Below are 22667 nucleotides of genomic sequence, written 5' to 3'. Positions count from 1 at the left end.
AGTAATCAATCAATGTTCCTAGCTGGGTGTGCTGAGGAATGTAAATATGCGCTTGAGTCAGATTCTGCACCAAGAGGTAAGTGGATCTAGCATTTAGCTCCAACAGCGGGTTACTGTTGATAGTTAGCCTCAAGTCGAATAGTCGCAGAGAGGGTTGGAAGAACGCAGTATTGCCTTCCGTCCGGTAGCCGGGCGCCAGGTTCAGTCTTACAGAAACCTCTGTGGTTCTTGCCAGTATCACCACGGCGGACTCAGTTACCACTTTGCAAGCTTCAGGAATAATCTGCCCGGACGCCATCCGCACAGGGTCGAAAGACAAGGCGTGTTGAGCTGGCTGCGCCAAAGACCACAGAACTTGGTGTATGGTATCGAGTTTAACACCCAATCTCACCAAAATGTCAGCTCCCACATAGACTGTATGTGGGAGGTTCGCAACAACCAGTAGGTAGTGGGATATTTCCTTGGTGCCAATGCGGAGTGAGCTGGCTGCGCCAAAGACCACAGAACTTGGTGTATGGTATCGAGTTTATCACCCAATCTCACCAAAATGTCAGCTCCCACATAGACTGTATGTGGGAGGTTCGCAACAGCCAGTAGGTAGTGGGATATTTCCTTGGTGCCAATGCGGAGTGACACCCTAAAGCGGTGAGTGTCGTCTGGGGAGTCGTTCCCAGTGGGAATCTGAACGTTTTCGTAACAATGGAGTGGCAGTTAGCAGCTTTTGAAATGTTGTTGAACATTTCCAAACTGATTGCAGATTTTTCGGACGAGGTTGCCAATATGGCATCCTCAACCATTGTGCCATTTAGGCACACGCAGCCTATCAGTGGAGGGTGTTATGTGTCGGCTGGTGATTCACCCAAGCCACACAGGAAAACCTAATGTTCGGTTAACATTCGAGTTGAACTTGTCACCCTGTCATCTGCCACTAATGGCAGACTCATGACCAAGTTCACCGGGGGTTTGTCTGTGGATGTTGCCGAATCGTCGTTGTTGCATAATGTATTGCAGGTAGCCTTTGATGAAGGCGGTGGTGTCAGCGGAGTTGGCGTAGTTATTTGTGACCAGACTTGGTTGTTTTTCCAATCCATCAGTGGTACCAAACGGTTTATTAAATATATACCAATCAGCATCTGCTCTGTGTCAATGCTAGTCACCTACACAGGGTGGATAAGTGACACGCTTTGGAAATTCAGTTTTAGTAGGAGACGCTGGGTTAGAGGCGAGGTAGCCTGAGTGAAACCTCAAAGTTTAGTTTCGCATCGTTCCGTTTTTAACCAATGTTTTGCTGGGTCCACTGCCCTTTTGAGTTCATTTAGCAAAGTCTGAGATATGAGGGAAATTGTCAAACCCGAATCGATCAGCGCATCACAGGTCAAGCAATCCTCTAAGACTGTTTTGAGGTATGGCCTGTTTGATTTGTGTTTTCTCATCATATCACCAACAAATTGGAGTGGGTTGGAAGAACGGTGTGGTGTGTTATCTGTGTCAATTGTCAAGACAGACTGCCGTACTTCGTGACCAAGTGGGTCCTCTATCAGTATTTGAGTGGAATCTGCTATTTCGATGTTGCTTATCTTGTGTGTCGCAACATTGGTATCAGAGTCTATAGACGGATGAACCTTGTTACGTGTCTATTCGATGTTCGCTTCAACAGGTAAAGCCTGTCAGTATCCGTAGCGTTCGGGTAGCCGTGTAATGCCTCCTCTAAGTCTGCCAAGAACATCTGTGTCGTTCGGCTTCCCTGGAACGGGGTCAAAGGTGCAGAAGTTTTTGACGATTTTGTCATGGCGTTCCATGCCAAGTGCGCGCGGAGGGTTTGCTTCATCCTGTGTGGATTTATGGGCCAAAAGGCCTAGAAGAGAAGCGAAGCTTTGGCTTTGTTGGCGAGGAGGCGCCATATTACTCTGTGCCGAATGGCCAAGAGTAAAAGACTGAGGGACCCCTGGGAGAGGTAAAGTCTGAAACCTTCTGTTGTCTTCACTCCTTTGTGTACTGAGGTCTGGTTGCTTGGTGGGGTAGTCACGCTGTAGCCCATGACTGTTCTGGAGTTCCTCCAGGTGGTACCTAAGGGCGGTATTCTGCTGCATAGCAGAGTCCACTTAGAGTACTTATTGTAGACACGTGAGTGTCCCACTTGCTCTGTTTGGCCTCATACTTATCTGTCATGGTTTGCAGGGAGAGGTCTTGAGTGCGGAGTGAGAGAGTCAGTGATGACATTTCCTCTGCTTACTTAGAGATCAATTTTTCCACTTTCTTCACCTGGGTTCTCTCATCGTTAATTTGATCAGTGACATCAATGAGTTCCACTGTTTTGTCCTCCAACTTCGTCATTGTGTTCATTAACTGATCCTCTTTGGTCTGCAGCTTTTGGAATAAAACATTATTGCTTTGAGTGGTGTTATTTAAAACTGCTTGCAGGGCATCAACTTGCTCGCCCTTGTTTTTGGCTAACTCGTCAGATTCATATAGGTTTGTGTGGACTTCGTCATATTTATTTTTGGCTAAATCGAGTTGTTCCTTTAGAAGACGGATTTGTTCAAGAGTTTGTGCTCGTTCTTCGTCATAAGTGTTTGCCAGATCTTTTAATTGGTCCGTTCTCAAATGCAGTTCCTCGGCTATCAGCATCTTGTCTTTGTCGGCTTTCGTCATTAGCTTCCTGGTTCTCTCCACCTGTCCCTTCATCTCAACAGTTTCTTGCTCGTGCTTCTGTTGAGCACAGCGGTATTGGACCAATGTCCATCTCTGCTGGTGGGCATAGTTCAGGGCTAAACTGGAGGGAACCTTAACAAGGCCTGTGCCTGCTGGCCTATTTTAGAGGGCGTCGGTCATGAATTTTTTAGCTTACGGCATTGTGATCTAACATTCTCAACCCTTCGGCATTATTTTGAGTTACATCAATGCTGAGGTCAACAATCATTCTTTCTGTAGGGTGAGGGTTCACTTACTAGCGGGGGAATGGGTGGCACCCCCTCGGATAGCTTGCTCATTTTGATGATTATTAATTATTTAAATGTATGCAAAGGTTGGGTTTTGAGTCGTTGGAAGCTGCAAAAACAATTGTAATCAGTTTATAGACGTCAATGAATCATCAATACTGGATCAGTAATGTTGGAGTTGGCTTTTAATGAACTTGCAAAAGCAATTTTAATTGATTAATCAATGTTATTGATTAATCATACTTGTATAGGCTATCTGGGAATTAAACTTAATTAACCTGAAAGCGTCGCTGTATCTAGGTTAATTAATGTGGAAAAGTTTAAAATGTCTCATTGGTTGGAACAAATCAATTTGGACCTTATCCAAATGATCAACCTAGAAAAAGGTTTGTTTGGCAATTTAACTTCCTTGTTAAATTGAATGAGACAATGATATCCAATCAGTTGAGATTTGATGGATATCATACAGTGTAACACGTTGTAACAGAGAAGACGTGTGCCCTCACATTGAATTATTATTATTTTTCACACATCAAATTCACCACCAGGGGTCACTGATCCCAGAAAGCTTAAATCAAACGGGAGTCCCGAAGAGGCGGAACTGCTGTCGCCCAAGGCGTGGGATTTCGCAATGACCAAAGGGAAATGGCTGCTCTCCCTTTGTTAGCTTAGCATCTAATGCAAAGCTAGCCTTTCTTGTACAGGAATCTCACTTCCCAGCACAACAGGGTCCTCTTTAATACGGGAATGGGTTTACTAACGGCATCTCATGTTCAACCCAATAGGCGTTTCTTCGCTAGCAATGTTTACCGGAACATGCGGTAACATAAATAAATACTTGCCGTTATCTACTCACGCTACTGAAACACGAGAGTTAGAGAGATAATAACTTTGCATCGGTCAAGCGAATATACAGCTCTGGAAAATATTAATAGACCACTGCAAAATGAACAGTTTCTCTGGTTTTACTATTTAAAGGTATGTGTTTGGGTAAAATTATTCTATAAACTATTGACAACATTTCTCCCAAATTCCAAATAGAAATATTGTCATTTAGAGCACTTATTTGCAGAAAATGACAACTGGTCAAAATAACAAAAAATGCAGTGTTGTCAGACCTCGAATAATGCAAAGAAAATAAGTTCATGTTCATTTTTAAACAACACAATACTAATGTTTTAACTTAGGAAGAGTTCAAAAATCAATATTTGGTGGAATAACCCTGATTTTCAATCACAGCTTTCATGCGTCTTGGCATGCTCTCCACCAGTCTTTCACATTGATGTTGGGTGACTTTATGCCACTCCTGGCGCAAGAATTCAAGCAGCTCGGCTTTGTTTGATGGCTTGTGACCATCCATCTTCCTCTTGATCACATTCCAGAAGTTTTCAATGGGGTTCAGGTCAGGAGATTGGGCTGGCTATGACAGGGTCTTGATCTGGTGGTCCTCCATCCACACCTTGATTGACCTGGCTGTGTGGCATGGCGCATTGTCCTGCTGGAAAAAACAATCCTCAGAGTTGGGGAACAATGTCAGAGCAAAAGGAAGCACGTTTTCTTCCAGGACAACCTTGTACGTGGCTTGATTCATGCGTCCTTCATAAAGACAAATCTGCCCGATTCCAGCCTCGCTGGATCATCACCGATCTTCCACCAAATTTCACAGTGGGTGCGAGACACTGTGGCTTGTAGGCCTCTCCAGGTCTCCGTCTAACCATTAGATGACCAGGTGTTGGGCAAAGCTGAAAATTGGACTCATCAGAGAAGATGACCTTACTCCAGTCCTCTATGGTCCAATCCTTATGGTCTTTTGCAAACCTCAGCCTGGCTCTTCTTTGCTTCTCATTGATTAATGGCTTTTTTCTAGCTTTGCACGACTTCAGCCCTGCCCCTAGGAGCCTGTTTCGAACCATCCTCGCCGTGCACTTCACCCCAGCTGCCGTTTGCCATTCTTTTTGTAGGTCACTTGATGTCATCCTACGGTTGTTGAGTGACATTCGAATGAGTTGGCGGTCATCCCGGTAGAGAGTCGTTTTCGCCCTCTGCCGGTCTGTAGCTTTGTTGTCCTGCTTGAACTTGTTCTTATGAACCACCATTATTGAACATTTAAAGGATGGAAGCAACCTCACGCTCACTGTATCCCTCTGCCAGTAAAGCCAGAATTGAACCCTTCTTTTCCTCACTCAAAACTTTCCTTTTCAACTCTTTTGGCACGGTCAATAGTTATTTTTTGATTAATATTACTTTTGAGGTACTATTAGCACTGTTCAGATCCACCCCTACGCAGACGACACCATTTTGTATACATCTGGCCCTTCATGGGACACTGTGTTAACAAACCTCCAAACGAGCTTCAATGCCATACAACACTCCTTCCGTGGCCTCCAACTGCTCTTAAACGCTAGTAAAACTAAATGCATGCTCTTCAATCGAACGCTGCTTGCACCCACCCGCCCGATTAGAATCACTACTCTCGGCGGGTCTGACTTAGAATATGTGGACAACTACAAATACCTAGGTGTCTGGTTAGACCGTAAACTCTCCTTCCAAACTCACATTAAGCATCTCCAATCCCAAGTTACATCTAGAATCGACTTCCTATTTCGCAACAAAGCCTCCTTCATTTATGCTGCTAAACATGCCCTCGTAAAACTGACTATCCTACCGATCCTTGACTTCAGCAATGTCATTTACAAAATAGCTTCCAACACTCTACTCAGCAAATTGGATGTAGTCTATCACAGTGCCATCCGTTTTGTCACCAAAGCCCCATATACTACCCACCATTGTGACCTGTACGCTCTCGTTGGCTGGCCCTCACTACATATTCGTCGCCAAACCCACTGGCTCCAGGTCATCTAACAATCACTTCTAGGCAAATCCCCGCCTTATCTTAGATCATTGGTCACCATTGCAACACCCACCCGTAGTGTGCGTTCCAGCAGGTATATCTCACTGGTCATCCCCAAAGCCAACACCTCCTTTGGCCGCCATTCCTTCCAGTTCTCTGCTGCAAATGACTGGAACGAACTGCAAAAATCTCTGAAGCTGGAGACACTTATCTCCCTCACTATTTTTAAGCATCAGCTGTCAGAGCAGCTTACCGATCACTGCACCTGTACACAGCCCATCTGTAATTAGCCCACCCAACTACCTCATCCCCATATTGTTATTTACATTGTTATTTATTTTGCTCATTTGCACCCCAGTATCTCTATTTGCACATCATCTTCTGCACATCTATCACTCCAGTGTTAATACTAAATTGTAATTATTTTGCACTATGGCCTATTTATTGCCTTACCTCCATAACTTACTACATTTGCACACAATGTATATAGATTTTCTATTGTGTTATTGACTGTACGTTTTGTTTATTCCATATGTTAACTCTGTTGTTTTGATCGCACTGCTTTGCTTTATCTTGGCCAGGTCGCAGTTGTAAATGAGAACTTGTTCTCAACTGGCTTACCTGGTTAAATAAAGGTGAAATAAATGAATAAAAAAACTTCACAAAATAGATGGCATCATGAGGAAGGAAAATTATGTGGATATATTGAAGCAACATCTCAAGACATCAGTCAGGAAGTTAAAGCTTGGTCACAAATGGGTCTTCCAAATGGACAATGACCCCAAGCATACTTCCAAAGTTGTGGCAAAATGGCTTAAGGACAACAAAGTCAAGGTATTGGAGTGGCCATCACAAAGTCCTGACCTCAATCCTATAGAAAATGTGTGGGCAGAACTGAAAAAGCGTGTGCGAGCAAGGAGGCCTACAAACCTGACTCAGTTACACCAGCTCTGTCAGGAGGAATGGGCCAAAATTCACCCAACTTATTGTGGGAAGCTTGTGGAAGGCTACCCGAAACATTTGACGCAAGTTAAACAATTTAAAGGCAATGCTACCAAATACTAATTGAGTGTATGTAAACTTCTGACCCACTGGGAATGTGATGAAAGAAATAAATGCTTAAATAAATCATTCTCTCTACTATTATTCTGACATTTCACATTCTTAAAATAAAGTGGTGATCCTAACTGACCTAAGACAGGGAATTTTTACTAGGATTAAATGTCAGAAATTGTGAAAAACTGAGTTTCAGTGTATTTGGCTAAGGTGTATGTAAACTTCCGACTTCAACTGTAGATATCTATTGCGTCAATAACAGCCACTTATTAATCATTACTTCGTATCATATCATTCTGAATGTCGCATACTCCTTGCATTTGCACAAACCCCAGCTTTACTGATCATTCCATACCACACAAATTGATTTAATTATTTATTTACTAACTAACTAAATGATAACACAGGATACACACACACACACACGGTAGAGGTTATTGATTAGAAACTTAACACTTATACATTTGGAAACTATGCTCACGGTAATGATAATACTTTGCACCTTAACCGTCGCCCATTTGGAGAAGAAGTCATGAATGTATTTACATGTCTGAATGTCTTCCTTTGTCGTTTTATCTCTGTTGGACCCAAGCCTTCTTGGGAAAGGTTGGGCCTTCTCTTGAACTTGGAGTGTAAGGCTCTGATTGTCCACCAGAGGTCACAATGTCCTTCTTCTTAGTTGTCCATAGCTTAAATGACTGGTCATGTAGTCTGGGCAAAAACCAACAGGGTGGTGTTTCCTTTCACTCGTTCTGGAAGAGTGGTCCTCTGAAGACAGCTGATCAGCCGTGTCGATGATCCCCAGTGGGGTGATGAGAGCAGTGTAGTAGACAATGGTTTGAAGAGAGTAACAGGATGGTCCTACTTAAATTCACCTTCTTAGATACAGTACTTAGAACAGCTACTCAGCTGTAACATTGATTGTTAGAGAGGCGACTTTGTCGTCTTCACTTCGTGTTGATTTTCAGGGTCGTAACCAATGGAGACCTAAGCTGCAGCTTGAGTCCGTCTGGTCTGATATGTTAATTCTTCACTCATCTTTGTATACACTCTGGTTAAAAGGGGGGCGTTCCGTCATGCAGACACGCTCTCTCGGCTCTCTCGGGCGTGGCTAATTACTTGTGCAAAGCATTCTCAACACGATGATCTCATTAGAAAACTAAAATCACATTCCTATCTTAACAAAATTACTCTGATCATTCTTCAGATTTCATATACAACATAAAAGATTAAACTTGACATATAGTGGGTATACTTTTGAAGTTACAGTATTTTCTTGATACTAGTTTTAATGACATCACAAAATAACAGCCCATATGACATGATCATTCTTTCGATCCCCACATCCTTCTGTTAGGAATATTGTTCCGGTATTCCCTTTTTGGACGTTGAAGTTTTAGGTGGGAAAAAGTATCTGGAGACAAAAGCATTCATTTAGCCAATACTGGGGGTCAGGAAATAATATTCTTCTGCATAACATTTACAACAGGATGTGAAGTGTCATTAACCCCCACACCAATCCCTCCTCCCCTCTGCGGTTGAGAGGGGTCTGGTAGAAGTTTATCCATTGTAAACCTGATCTGCCCATTTGCAACCAGAACAGGACAGTCATGACACCATCATGATCTCACACACCTGATAAACTGTCACGTAGACAAAGGTTATAAAAACTGAGACCCAACTCTTGTTCGTTGGGCTCTTAATGCTGCACTGTTGAGTGGATTGTTAACTGCTCCAGATTTGCACATCTTATAATGAAAACATTTTTGTTTTGAAGAATCTGCAGTCTCTCTTCCTTTTGATTAGAATTTCCACGACAAGCTCAAACAGGCACCTTATAGTTGAAGACTCTTCTTTGAGTCATAAAAGTGCACTGAAATTACTTAGGCACTGTGCACACTTTGGAGAGATGTGTGGCCACTTGGAGACACCAGTTTGACCTTTCTCTCAAACCTTGTAATTTTTTGGTATTATGTTGCACATACCCCACATTTTCCAAGAATATTCTTATCATATACTGAATGTATCCAGAGTATTTTCAGATTTCGTTATCAACAAATGCCCCGAAAAGTACAGTAAATGTAAAAATCACAAAATCAACAGTGTAATGTTTGGATTCAGTCTTGTCAGGTGAACTGTTGTGTCCTCACCTTTAGTCTAATAATTTCCCCATAATCTCCAAATGGTTCCCTTTTAATTGCAACATGGTTATGCATATTCTTTCCATATTTCGTTTGTATGAAACATTTTAATTTAGCCCTGTCCATATAGGCCAATTCCCACGGGTGTAAAGGGTTCAAATGTATGCCAAACAAAAACCAATGATTGCAAAGTTAAACAAACCATACAACTCTATGCACAAGGATAGCTTTTAACAATTTTACAAAAACAAATGTACTTGAAGAACAGTGCAGATGTATAGTTTATTAACAGAATGATGGGACAAACAGCACAAACTGTAATTTTGTTACCAAACGTTTTTAAGGTGAAAAATATATATATCTGAGTCTAAGCATCATTCTGTTACCGGGAATTTCTCATTTGCAAAATAAACAAATGGAAACTAAAAGACATTCAAAATAATTGTATTCATTTATTTTTATTATTTATTCACATACAGTTGAATTACGGTTTTGTTGTGTATAACCATAAAATGAACGTAGGATAGGCCTAAAGATTCCTACAGTGAGACATTACAGAAAATTGTCTTGAACAAATGGATATTCAATTTGAAAAGTGAAAAGAAAAATGTGTCCCAAACCACATCACAATTCTCTATTCTCCTAAGTGCTTGTGATAAGTGAGTAAAAACTGAAAGTAACATCTTTATGCAAGTGCAGCATGTACCAATACACTCCAGGTAGCAATCCCAAATGCTCACAAGAACACAACATACTAGCCCCTTTGAGTGTTCTTAATCAAACCTATCTACAGACATATTCACTCTACCAGGACAATTAGCAAAGGCTCCTTGTACATTACATTTACGTCATTTAGCAGACGATCTTATCCAGAGCGACTTACAGGAGCAATTAGGGTTAAGTGCCTTGCTTAAGGGCACATCAACAGATTTTTCACCTAGTCGGCTCGGGGTTACTGGCACAACGCTCTTACCCACTAAGCTACCTGCCGTACTCACAAAGTTGTATAGAGTCAAAGTATAAAATCAGTAGTATAAAATCTGTGTCCATGTTGATACCAGTGTACCAATGTACTATTTTCTCCTTTGAGTCCCTTTTTGCCAACACACACTGAAGAGAAGTTGTTGTTGGGAGTGCAGTTATAGACCCAGGTTGGAGTGGGGTACAGCTTTACTGAGACAGGAAGTCTGAAGGGAAAGGCTGCAGTTTTTACCAACTGGTGGGGCAACTCCTAAAGCCGGGCTGTGTTGCTGTAGAATGGGCCAGAATGTGGGGGTGAAATGTAGGCCAGCTGACAGCATCCCTAAAGCCTGATGATGTGGAAGGTGGTACCGCTCTCCACCCACAAAGGGAAAAACGGGAGGAGAATGTAATCTTGAGTGGGTCTGAGATACAATGGAGTCTCCAGGACAAGAAATGGTGGGAGCATCACTGACTTCCCAGAGAGGAGCTATTTCGCTTTGTGTTTTGGAGTCCTTGGAACTCCTCTTTTCCCCTCCTGCCTTGGTTTGATGTGCTTCCTCCAGGCTTTGCTCTCTGGGAATGGGGGAGCATCGCTGTCCCTTACGGAACTTTGCTCTTCTGTTCTTAAACCACACCTGGAGCAGCATATTATTTTATTATTGGTGAAGGGTTGAAGTGTTTATAACGGTAATATTGATCAAAAGTTTAAAAAGGTAATAGCACCACAGCTGTTATATATATCACAAGAATAAAGTTACTAAAAGCAGCAGTTCAAATAAATATTATGAATGAAAGCATGCACACAGGCTGGTCCTCTTTGAAGAGCGACCTTTACTGACCTGAATGCGTGCCTCAGGCAGATTGATGCAGACAGCCAGTCTCTCTCTCATACCTACATCAGGGTACTGGGTCTGCTGGAAGGCTTTCTCTAGAGCCTGTAACTGAGACACAGTGAAGGCTGTGCGGCTCCGACGCTGCTTCTGCTGGTTCCCATAACGGGCCTCCAGTATCAACTCTGTGGGGACAGAAGACAAGCCACAACAAGATTAGAGGTGGTGAAACAGTCGGATGGCATGTGAGATATCAGGCTACACATGAAAATACCAGCATGACAATTATCAGTTTCAACAACTTTTTCAGATGTGAAAGCAGGTCTTTTAACGCCAAATTATAATTAGAACATTTTTGCCACCTGCATTCGTTTGATTGCATGTATCGATTACAGACACAGTCATAAATGACAGTAGTCTATTCTAAATACCTGCAAGTCTTTCAGCAACAGAGAACGTGTGAACCGTTGAGGGATTGGCCGATGGATAAACTGGGTACTGGTCTGCCATCTGGTGATGGAGGTCGAAAAGGACGGAGTTGACGCTATGCAGAGGATAGACTCCGTTGCCACTGTCGGATCCCCCGCAGAAATTTAAGGCATTCATAGCGGACCTAAATTCATAAGGTAAAACTGATTTAGTTATGTAGGCCTTACACCATAATAACTAGGCATACAATGGAAAAAAGTATATAGCCTATAGCTTACTGTACAATTTAGCCTATGTAGGATGCTTGCACAGTGCAATTGTGATTTAGGCTACACTCTAAACTCACTTTAAAAACAAATACAGAATAAATGGTAAATATAAGCAACTTTCTTGATAATTAAAAGTAATTGAAAGTTATTATTCTCTAAGAATAAACCATTGGCACTTTACTTCAGTAGGCTACCAACATTCAGAAAACAATTTTCGAAACATAGATCAGACAAAAAAAGTATAACATCTGCAGTATTTTTTCTTTTACCTGAAAAGCACAGAAATAGCAGAAATGTAACCTATTCTCGTGAGCTTTTAGAAGTTCACCTGTACAGTCCAATACATCGAAATGCAGGCACTACCCTTTGTCATGGCATGGATCTAATTATCTGAAGACCATTCTCACCCACGACTATTTAAATAACCATTTACTCCAGCTCCCCTCAACCATTAGCCAATAGAAATAAAGGTATTAGCCTGGATTAGGTGGGATGAGGGAAAAGAGGGGGTCCAATTTTTTTTAAACTATTGAACTACGCAAAGGATCCCCTCTCAATAAGCGAGCGTTTCATTCCCTCCCGTTAAAACAATTAAAACAATGTGGTCTGCTAATCTCTGTGGCAGGCCAGATTAAAGTAACAGCCTTTGATTGTCCCCTGTTCTCAGCCTCCTTTCTCCTAAACTCCCTGCTTTGTCAATCTCCACTTGGAGGGGGTTTGCTTTGCGGTTTGTTTTGGTAACAGGCTACATATTTTGCCCATAAACTGTCAGCCTGTGAAATACAATTTAGACATTGGCCATTGAGACCAATTTCCTAAGGTTCAACTGAGCCAGATTCAAGATCTCCTCAAAGAGAACTATTATCCCACCAAAATAAGGAAAATATTTATAAACACAACATGCAAATGGTTTTTCATAATTTGCATATAGGTTAGATGGAGTGTGTTTTTCAGTAGCACTTGCATACAACTCACAGCACTTTTATTTTTTACACAAATGCAGTAAACATGACACTGCACTTTGTGAAAGTAGGTTGTTGCACTGCACCACCTGAGAAACATTCAGAGCTTCAATGTCCATGACTAAATCATGCTCTAAGCCAATGGTGTGTACAATATATTGTCATGTAACGTAGTACGTTGGAATTAAATCTGTATCGGAATAAAAATATGATATCCAAATGTTACTACTGGTGCAATGAAATCTGTATCTTGTGGAATGGAAATATGAAAACCCAATTACTAGTATGGATATCACAGTCCATCTAACAAAGTTTATTTCTCCTCTCCCCAAAGTCCTGTCACACCTGTGCATTGTGACCCATTTCAAATTGTAACACTCTCCAATAAGATCATCTCCAATAACCCAGCTCTAGCTTTAGGCTGAAGGGTTTAGACATGTAAATTCCCCTAAGGCCTTAGCAGAGGTGCGCAGGGTGGAAAGGCAAAGCATTCAGTGACAGATTATGCTTCCCACGAGTATCAGTTGTGTCCCAGAGTCAGGGTAAACACATACCAAGTACACCAGCCAAATACAGTCATGAGAGGAGGGGCCATTACCACAACTGGAGCATCAACCAGCCACCTCCATGTTTTTAACAGCCCTCTGTGTCCTCATCTTCCACTTGTTACTGAAATATTAATTATTCCCTGTTACTCTGAAACTCAAGGCAAAATTCTGGGGGACTAATAACCGAAGAAGTATATAAAAAAATTTGCCCTTGATTCCACTATTTCTGTAGGAATTTAATTGCCAAATGCCATGACTAAACGTGAATATTTTCCCAACCTAATTGAGAGAATAAGAACAACCCAACATTTCTTTTTGATACTGTCACAAAGCTAACTAAAAAGCAGCATTCAACAAGACAGGATAGCTTTCACTTCAGCAGTGATAAATTCATGAACTTCTTTGATGAAAAGATCATGCTCATTAGAAAGCAAATTACGGACGCCACTTTGAATCTGCGTATTTCTCCAAAGCTCAGTTGTCCTGAGTCTGCACAGAACTGCCAGGACCTAGGATCAACGGAGACACACATTTTTTTTAGTCCTATATCTCTTGACACATTCATGAAAATAGTCATGGCCTCAACTGTCAAGCTGCATACTGGACCCTATTCCAACTAAACTACTGCAAGAGCTACTTCCTGTGCTTGGCCCTCCTATGTTGAACATAATAAATGGCTCCCTATCGACCGGATGTGTGCCAAACTCACTGACAGGAGCAGTAATAAAGCCTCTCTTGAAAAAGCCAAACCTTGACCAGGAAAATGTAAAAAACGAAATTGGCCTATATCGAATCTCCCATTCCTCTCAAAAATGTTAGAAAAAGCTGTTGAACAGCAACTCACTGCCTTCCTGAAGACAAATAATGTATACGAAATGCTTCAGTCTGGTTTTAGACCCCATCATATTACTGAGACTGCACTCGTGAAGGTGGTAAATGAACTTTTAATGGTGTCAGACCAAGACTCTGCATCTGTCCTCGTGCTCTTAGAGCTGCTTTTGACACCATCAATCACCACATTCTTCTGGAGAGATTAGAAACCCTAATTGGTTTACACGGACAAGTTCTTGCCTGGTTTAGATCTTATCTGTTGGAAAGATATCAGTTCGTCTCTGTGGATGGTTTGTCCTCTGACAAATCAATTGTACATTTTGGCGTTCCTCAAGGTTCTGTTTTAGGACCACTATTGTTTTCACTATATATTCTACCTCTTGGTGATGTCATTCGGAAACACAATGTTAACTTTCATTGCTATGCGGACGACACACAGTTGTACATTTCGATGAAACATGGTGAAGCCCCAAAATTGCCTACCCTGGAAGCCTGTGTTTCAGACATAAGGAAGTGGATGGCGGCAAATGTTTTACTTTTAAACTCGGACAAAACAGAGATGCTAGTCCTAGGTCCCAAGAAACAAATAGATCTGCCGATGGATCTGACAATTAATCTTGATTGCTGTACAGTCGTCTCAACTAAAACTGTGAAGGACCTCGGCGTTACTCTAGACCCTGATCTCTCTTTTGACGAACGTATCAAGAATATTTCAAAGACAGCTTTTTTCCATCTTCGTAACGTAGAAAAAATCAGAAACATTTTTTCCAAAAATGATGCAGAAAAGCTAATCCATGCTTTTGTCACTTCTACATTAGACTACTGCAATGCTCTACTCTCCGGCTACCCGGATAAATCACTAAATAAACTTCAGTTAGTGCTAAACACGGCTGCTAGAATCTTGACTAGAACCAAAACATTTGATCATATTACTCCAGTGCTAGCCTGTAGCCTGGCTTCCTGTTAAGGCTATGGCTGATTTCAAGGTTTTACTGCTAACCTACAAAGCATTATATGGGCTTGCTCCTACTTATCTCTCCGATTTGGTCCTGCCATACATACCTACACATCATCTACGTTCACAAGACTTCTCCTATAAAGCTCAATTTTTATGGAATGGTCTGCCTATCCATGTGAGAGACGCAGACTCAGTCTCGACCTTTAAGTCTTTACTGAAGACTCATCTCTTCAGTAGGTTGTATGATTAAGTGTAGTCTGGCCCAGGGTTGTGAATGTGAACGGCAAGGCACTGGAGCGACGAACCGCCCTTGCTGTCTCTGCCTGGCCGGCTCCCCTCTCTCCACTGGGATTCTCTGCCTCTGACCCTATTACGGGGGCTGAGTCACTGGCTTACTAGTGCTCTTCCATGCTGTCCCTAGGAGGGCTGCGTCACTTGAGTGGGTTGAGTCACAGACGTGATCTTCCTGTCCGGTTTTGAGCCCTCGGGCTCGTGCGGTGGAGGAGATCTTATTGGGCTATACTCAGCCTTGTCTCAGGGTAGTAAATTGGTGGTCTGTTGATATCCCTCTAGTGGTGTGGGGGCTGTGCTTTGGCAAAGTGGGTGAGGTTATATCCTGCCTGGTTGGCCCTGTCCAGGGGTATTGTTGGACGGGGCCACAGTGTCCCCCGACCCACCCGTCTCAGTCTCCAGTATCTATGCTGCAATAGTCTATGTGCCGGGGGGCTAGGGTCAGTCTGTTATATCTGGTGTAATTCCCCTGTCTTATCTGGTGTCCTGTGTGAATTTAAGTATGCTCCCTCTAATTCTCTCTCTCTCCCTCCCCTCCCAGAGGACCTGAGTCCTAGGATCAGGACATACCTGGCCTGATGACTCCTGGCTGTCCCCAGTCCACCTGGTCGGGCTGCTGCTCCAATTTCAACTGTTCAGCCTGCGGCTAGGGAACCCTGAACTGTTCACCAGACGTGCTACCTTGTCCCGGACCTGCTGTTTTCGACTCTCTCTCTCCCTCTACCGCACCTGCTGTCTCGACCTCTGAATGCTCAGCTATGAAAAGCCAACTGACATTTACTCGTGAGGTACTGACCTGTTGCACCCTTTACAACCACTGTGATAATTATTTGACCCTGCTGGTCATCTATGAACGTTTGATCATCTTGAAGAACAATCTGGCCTTAAATGGCCATGTGCTCTTATATTCTCCACCAGGCACAGCCAGAAGAGGACTGGCCACCCCTCAGAGCCTGGTTCCTCTCTAGGTTTCTTCCTAGGTTCCTGCCTTTCTAGGGAGTTTTTCCAAGCCACCGTGCTTCTACATCTGCATTGCTTGCAGTTTGGGGTTTTAGGCTGGGTTTCTGTATTGCACTTTGTGACATCTGCTGAAATAAATTTGATTGATTGATTGATGACTAAACGTGAATAGATTTCTTAGACCTCCTGGGTGGTTCCCTCACTATCAGGCATATTTCTGTTCAAAGTTCTGCTGCATTCTATCAGTGCCCCACAATCAGTCTCAGGGGTCACACAATCCCATGCCTTTTTCTTTGGCAATATATACACTCACCACCATATGTATTTGTACAGTGAATCTACAATTTTTTATTTGGCTCTATACTCCAGCTTTTTGGATTTGAGATCAAATGTTTAATATTAGGCGACAGTATACCTTTTATTTTGAGGGTATATTTTCATAGATTTGTTTTACTGTTTAGAAATGAAAGCACTTCATGTATCTAGTCCCCTATTTGAATAATGACTACATCAAGCTTGTGACTACAAACTCGTTCAACACTTGTTGGATTCATTTAAAAAAAAATAAGAATTGAGTTTTGGGTTATGTTTTGCCCAATAGGAACTGAACATTTGGCATAAAAGGTAACATTTTTGTTCATACTTGTACACTACTTGTTCATACATTTAGATTCCTAAAATATGTGGATATATGTTTTCTTAGCATTTCTTTCGCTGTTCTTGGCTGTCAAGCTATATTAGTGTCCGATAAAAATAAGTCATTTAGAAGAGGCTCTGTAGGCCAGCCCCTGAACCCCGCTAAAAGCTCCAGGATTAGGTCCCAGAGGCCTTTGTCTCCTCAGCCCGCAGGATTAGGGGAGATTTACTGCTAAGAAAAAAAAGTAGTTATTTCATGGCACTTTCATGATGAAACCTGGCCAAAGATGTGTTGGCTGGGGGGATTAAAGAAACACAAAGACTCTGGTTGTGTGTGACCCCCTCCCCATAGCCACCACCCCAACTCACTGCCCCCCTGGAAACCTTCACCTCCAAAGGCAGACCTCCTCCCCGTCACCACCACCTCCCCGGCACCATCACAGAACTGGGTTCCACTCTAAATAAGGGATGTCCTTACTGATTTCTCCCACTGTCATCTAAAGGGCTCCTCACTGATTGCTTTGTTTGTTTTAAACCCCACACACCATCCATTAAGTAGTAGGATGATAGAACTGGAAGAACACACAGTACTGATTTCCAATGCCATGTGTCTGTAAGCAATGTCTCAAAATTCATAATTTGAAACTGGATCTATCAGCAGGCATTATGATTCACATGTATGTCTTTTCAACACTGTTGAGAATATCATTTCTGAAAATAACCTGGATTACTGTTAGAACAGAGGCAAAAATAAGTTCCTGGCTTGCAGTCCCTCCCGTAGTGTTTAAAAGGTCTTAAGGGAGTTATGCTCTTCCTAGTGGATCCACTTACACAGGCAAGGATTACTGGCACTAAAAGACAAATGTTATCCTTAGTAAGTCACATCACAATGGTTTCGCCATCAAGCAGGTAGGAGCATAAAGGCCTAAATGAGGTTTAATAACTGCAGTGAGCGTATTATCGGCCCTATATGTAAAATAAAAATAGTGTTGGAAAGGTAAAAAATATAATCACGGACAAAACATGAAAACATTTTCCTGTTGCGTGGTATGTTGCACACAGAGAAAGCAATCCTGACAGCAAAATTGTGTGTAAAAGATCACAAAAAATGATTGTGTTGTAAAAGCTAGTTTTGTATTTTCATGGTAATGTTATGAATGAAACAAGACAGAGCAAGTTCATACTCCAACTATCAAACACATTAGAGTAGGAACAGTTTGAAGAACAAAAAGCTACCAGTTTCTCCAATGTGTTCCATCCATCCTGAATGGTGTTTTAATAATATTCAGATTTGTAAAAAACTACAGGGGATCCTGGAGAGGGCAGAGGGGGGGGGGGGGGGGGGGTGGTTTTGTCTTCTAAAAGTGTTTTTGTTAATGTCTCCTGTTTAACAGATGTTTCCATTTGAGAGCAGCAGTCCGAGATACACCCCCTAAAGCACCTCTTTCTTTTTCCCATTCTTTAATTACTTATCAATAGTGGAAATTTGTATTGACAAGCGGCTATCATGAGGGGAGCTTTGTAGCTGTCAGTTAACAGTGGGAGAGCATCTCAAAGGAGAGGCCCCTTGGACACCAACTGGATCGATCGGCACGCAAACACAATACAGAGGCTTTCAGGCCTGCCCTGTCAGGACTGGGGCATGGGGACCAGAAGAGAGCGGGGAAGGGGCTAAAGACTTCTTCATTGGGGGAAATCGATGGGGCCGGCTGCCCCTTGACCCACAGGGTACAGGGATAGCGAGCGGCAGGTCAGTAGCTCTTCCTAAGCCCTAGTGAGTGCCAGGATCACGCTGTGAGTCCTGACACTAGCTATGACACACACACACATAATAATGGCGCTATAGGGGCATCTGTGTTGTTCCTTTACCATTGAATTACTGCTTTAGAATAAAATGTATGTTGAGTAATACTGAGTGCTAAGGACATAGAACCAGAACAGCATATCTTAATACCAATGCAAAGTTTTGCAAATCTTTGCATACTGTTTTTAATTGGATTTTTTAAAAACGGATCCCTACCAGTTGCTCTCATAACTATTAGCCATTAAATTGTCCAACCAGCCTCAAACCAATCTATCAAGCTCATCTAATAGATCTGGAATTGGAGCATTGCGATCTCTGAAACTCATTGATTTTGGTTAACTGGGCATTAGTAATTCCATTCTTATGAGGCCTAGAGACATTAACTTCATATGATCTCCACCCAACCCCCAGCGAGCCTTACCACAGGCAGCTCCTCTGGTAGATCAATATGAGAAACTGAGTAAAGATCAGTCACTTAATTGGGCAGCATGAGTCTAAGTTAATGACCGAGAGAGGGACAGGCGGCTGCTAGGCCCGCCCGGGGGGTCAAGGGCAGCAGCGGAGGGCCGGGTAGAGGGTGGCGAGGACCAAAGAGAGCACACACACAACCTTTCAAATGGACTGGCCTATTATAGGACATAATCCAGTCAAAACAAACGCTTCAGTCAACTTGCAAGCAGCCACTATGATTCACACAGATTTGTTAAGATCATTTAAATGATCTTCTGCAGTTTCAATGCATGAAAAGATAACTTGCTAGCTTTCAGGTCAATATGAAACGCTTATTCAGGAAAGCTTGAGCACTTTTCAGTTCTAAACAACAACAAACACTATGCTGTCCTGTCACAATATATCCTTGATACACAGTACAACTGGAATCATACAAGAATAAGTTACAAAGGTATACTTTTAAGAAACCTAACCAAAGTAGAAAACGTTCAAAAGAAACCAAAGGTTATAAAACAAAGTCTCTCAATAAAAGTGAGAGGGATGTGGTCAGTGGGTAACTTCTGTTCAGTGCTTTGAGAGATAAACCAGATTTCTCCCAGCATGGGGTCAGTGTGAGTGCCCCCGCCTGAACAGGCCCAGCACCAACCCCGGCCCCTACCGATCCCCAGCAGTCAAAGGTGAACGGAGGGCGCACACTGATCGATTATGATAATGAAGACCTCTCTAGACGCTCTTAGAGATGCTTCTCCCCACATGCTCAAATCTCTGCTGCACTCAATAAACACTAGGAATCCCCCCCTCCCTGTCAGCAGAACATTGTGTGGTTATTGATCTGTGCTAACTGGGTCTTTAATAACTGGGGTCTAGAGATCTCTGGCCTCAGTTGGTGAAATGCATGCTGACATGTGACGGACAGGAGGAGCTCAATAGGCAAAAATGTGGAGCCTGGTGAAAAAGAATGGGCCTATCCATTTAGCATTTTTGTCCCGTTTTGTATCCCTAACACATCTGCTAAGAAAAGGAGACAACACCAACACACCTGCCGTCAGAGTACACACACACAGGGAAGAGACCGATAGGACAGCTGCAATACGTACAGCTGCAATTACGGACATATTAAATCTCTCCCTATCCCAGTCTGCTGTTCCCACATGCTTCAAGATGGCCACCATTGTTCCTGTACCCAAGAAAGCAAAGGTAACTGAACTAAATGACTATCGCCCCGTAGCACTCACCTCTGTCATCATGAAGTGCTTTGAGAGACTAGTCAAGGATCATATCACCTCTACCTCACCTGTCACCCTAGACCCACAGATGACGCAATCGCCATCACACTGCACACTGCCCTATCCCATCTGGACAAGAGGAATACCTATGTAAGAATGCTGTTCATTGACTATAGCTCAGCATTCAACACCATAGTACCCTCCAAGCTCATCATTACGCTCGAGGCCCTGGGTCTGAACCCTGCCCTGTGCATCTGGGTCCTGAACTTCCTGACGGGCCGCCCCCAGGTGGTGAAGGTAGGAAACAACATCTCCACTTCGCTGATCCTCAACACTGGGGCCCCACAAGGGTGCGTGCTCAGCCCCCTCCTGTACTCCCTGTTCACCCATGACTGCGTGGGCAAGCACGCCTCCAACTCAATCATCATGTTTGCAGATGACACAACAGTAGTACGCTTGATTACCAACAATGACGAGACTGCCTACAGGGAGGAGGTAAGGGCCATGGGAGTGTGGTTCCAGGAAAATAACCTCTCACTCAACGTCAACAAAACAAAGGAGATGATCGTGGACTTCAGGAAACAGCAGAGGGTGCACCCCCCTAACCACATCGATGGGACCTCAGTGTAGAAGGTGGAAAGCGTCAAGTTCCTTGGCGTACACATCACTGACAAACTGAAATGGTCCACCCACGCAGACAGTGTGGTGAAGAAGGCGCAACAGAGCCTCTTCAACCTCAGGAGGCTGAAGAAAATTTGGCTTGGCACCTAAAACCCTCAAACTTTTACAGATGCACAATTGAGAGCATCCTGTCGGGCTGTATCACCGCCTGGTATTAGCAACTGCACCGCCCGCAACCGCAGGGCTCTCCAGAGGGTGGTGCGGTCTGCCGAACGCATTACCGGGGGCAAACTACCCGCCCTCCAGGACACCTAGAGCACCCGATGTCACAGGAAGGCCAAAAAGATCATCAAGGACATCAACCACCTGAGCCACTGCCTGTTCAACCCGCTATCATCCAGAAGGCGAGGTCAGTACAGGTGCATCAAAGCTGGGACAGAGAGAATGAAAAACAGCTTCTATCTCAAGGCCATCAGACTGTTAAATAGCCATCACTAGCACATTAGAGGCTACTGCTGCCTATTGAAATCACTGGCCACTTTAAGAAATGGAACACTAGTCACTTTAATAATGTTTACATATCTTGCACTACTCATCTCATATGTATATATCAATCGAACGCTGCTTGCACCCGCCCGCCCGATTAGAAACACTACTCTCGGCAGGTCTGACTTAGAATATGTGGACAACTACAAATACCTAGGTGTTTGGTTAGACCGTAAACTCTCATTCCAGACTCACATTAAGCATCTCCAATCCCAAGTTAAATCTAGAATTGGCTTCCTATTTCGCAACAAAGCCTCCTTCATTCATGCTGCTAAACATGCCCTCGTAAAACTGACTATCCTACCGATCCTTGACTTCAGCAATGTCATTTACAAAATAGCTTCCAACACTCTACTCAGCAAATTGGATGTAGTCTATCACAGTGCCATCCGTTTTGTCACCAAAGCCCCATATACTACCCACCATTGTGACCTGTACGCTCTCGTTGGCTGGCCCTCACTACATATTCGTCGCCAAACCCACTGGCTCCAGGTCATCTAACAATCACTTCTAGGCAAATCCCTGCCTTATCTTAGATCATTGGTCACCATTGCAACACCCACCCGTAGTATGCGTTCCAGCAGGTATATCTCACTGGTCATCACCAAAGCCAACACCTCCTTTGGCCACCATTCCTTCCAGTTCTCTGCTGCCAATGACTGGAACAAACTGCAAAAATCTCTGAAGCTGGAGACACTTATCTCCCCCACTATTTTTAAGCATCAGTTGTCAGAGCAGCTTACCAATCACTGCACCTGTACACAACCCATCTGTAATTAGCCCACCCAACTACCTCATCCCCATATTGTTATTTATTTTGCTCATTTGCACCCCAGTATCTCTATTTGCACATAATCTTCTGCACATCTATCACTCCAGTGTTAATACTACATTGTAATTATTTTGCACTATGGCCTATTTATTGCCTTACCTCCATAACTTACTACATTTGCACACACTGTATATAGATTTTCTATTGTGTTATTGACTGTACGTTCTGTTTATTCCATATGTAACTCTGTGTTGTTGTTGTTTTTAATCGCACTGCTTTGCTTTATCTTGGCCAGGTCGCAGTTGTAAATGAGAACATTTACTGTATTCTATTCTATAATATTCTACTGTATCTTAGACCATGCCGCTCTGCCATTGCTTGTCCATATATGTATATATTCTTAAATTCCATTCCTTACTAGATTTGTGTGTATAGGGTATATGTTGTGAACTTGTTAGATATTACTGCACTGTCGGAGCTAAAAGCACGAGCATTTCGCTACACCCGCAATAACATCTGCTAAACACGTGTATGTGACAAATAAAATGTAATTGTACTGTACTATAAATGCACATGATATGCAC

Source organism: Coregonus lavaretus, assembly GCF_964263955.1.
Source record: "Coregonus lavaretus genome assembly, chromosome: 21".
Classification (NCBI taxonomy): Eukaryota; Metazoa; Chordata; class Actinopteri; order Salmoniformes; family Salmonidae; genus Coregonus; species Coregonus lavaretus.
Note: the sequence above shows the minus strand (reverse complement) of the source record.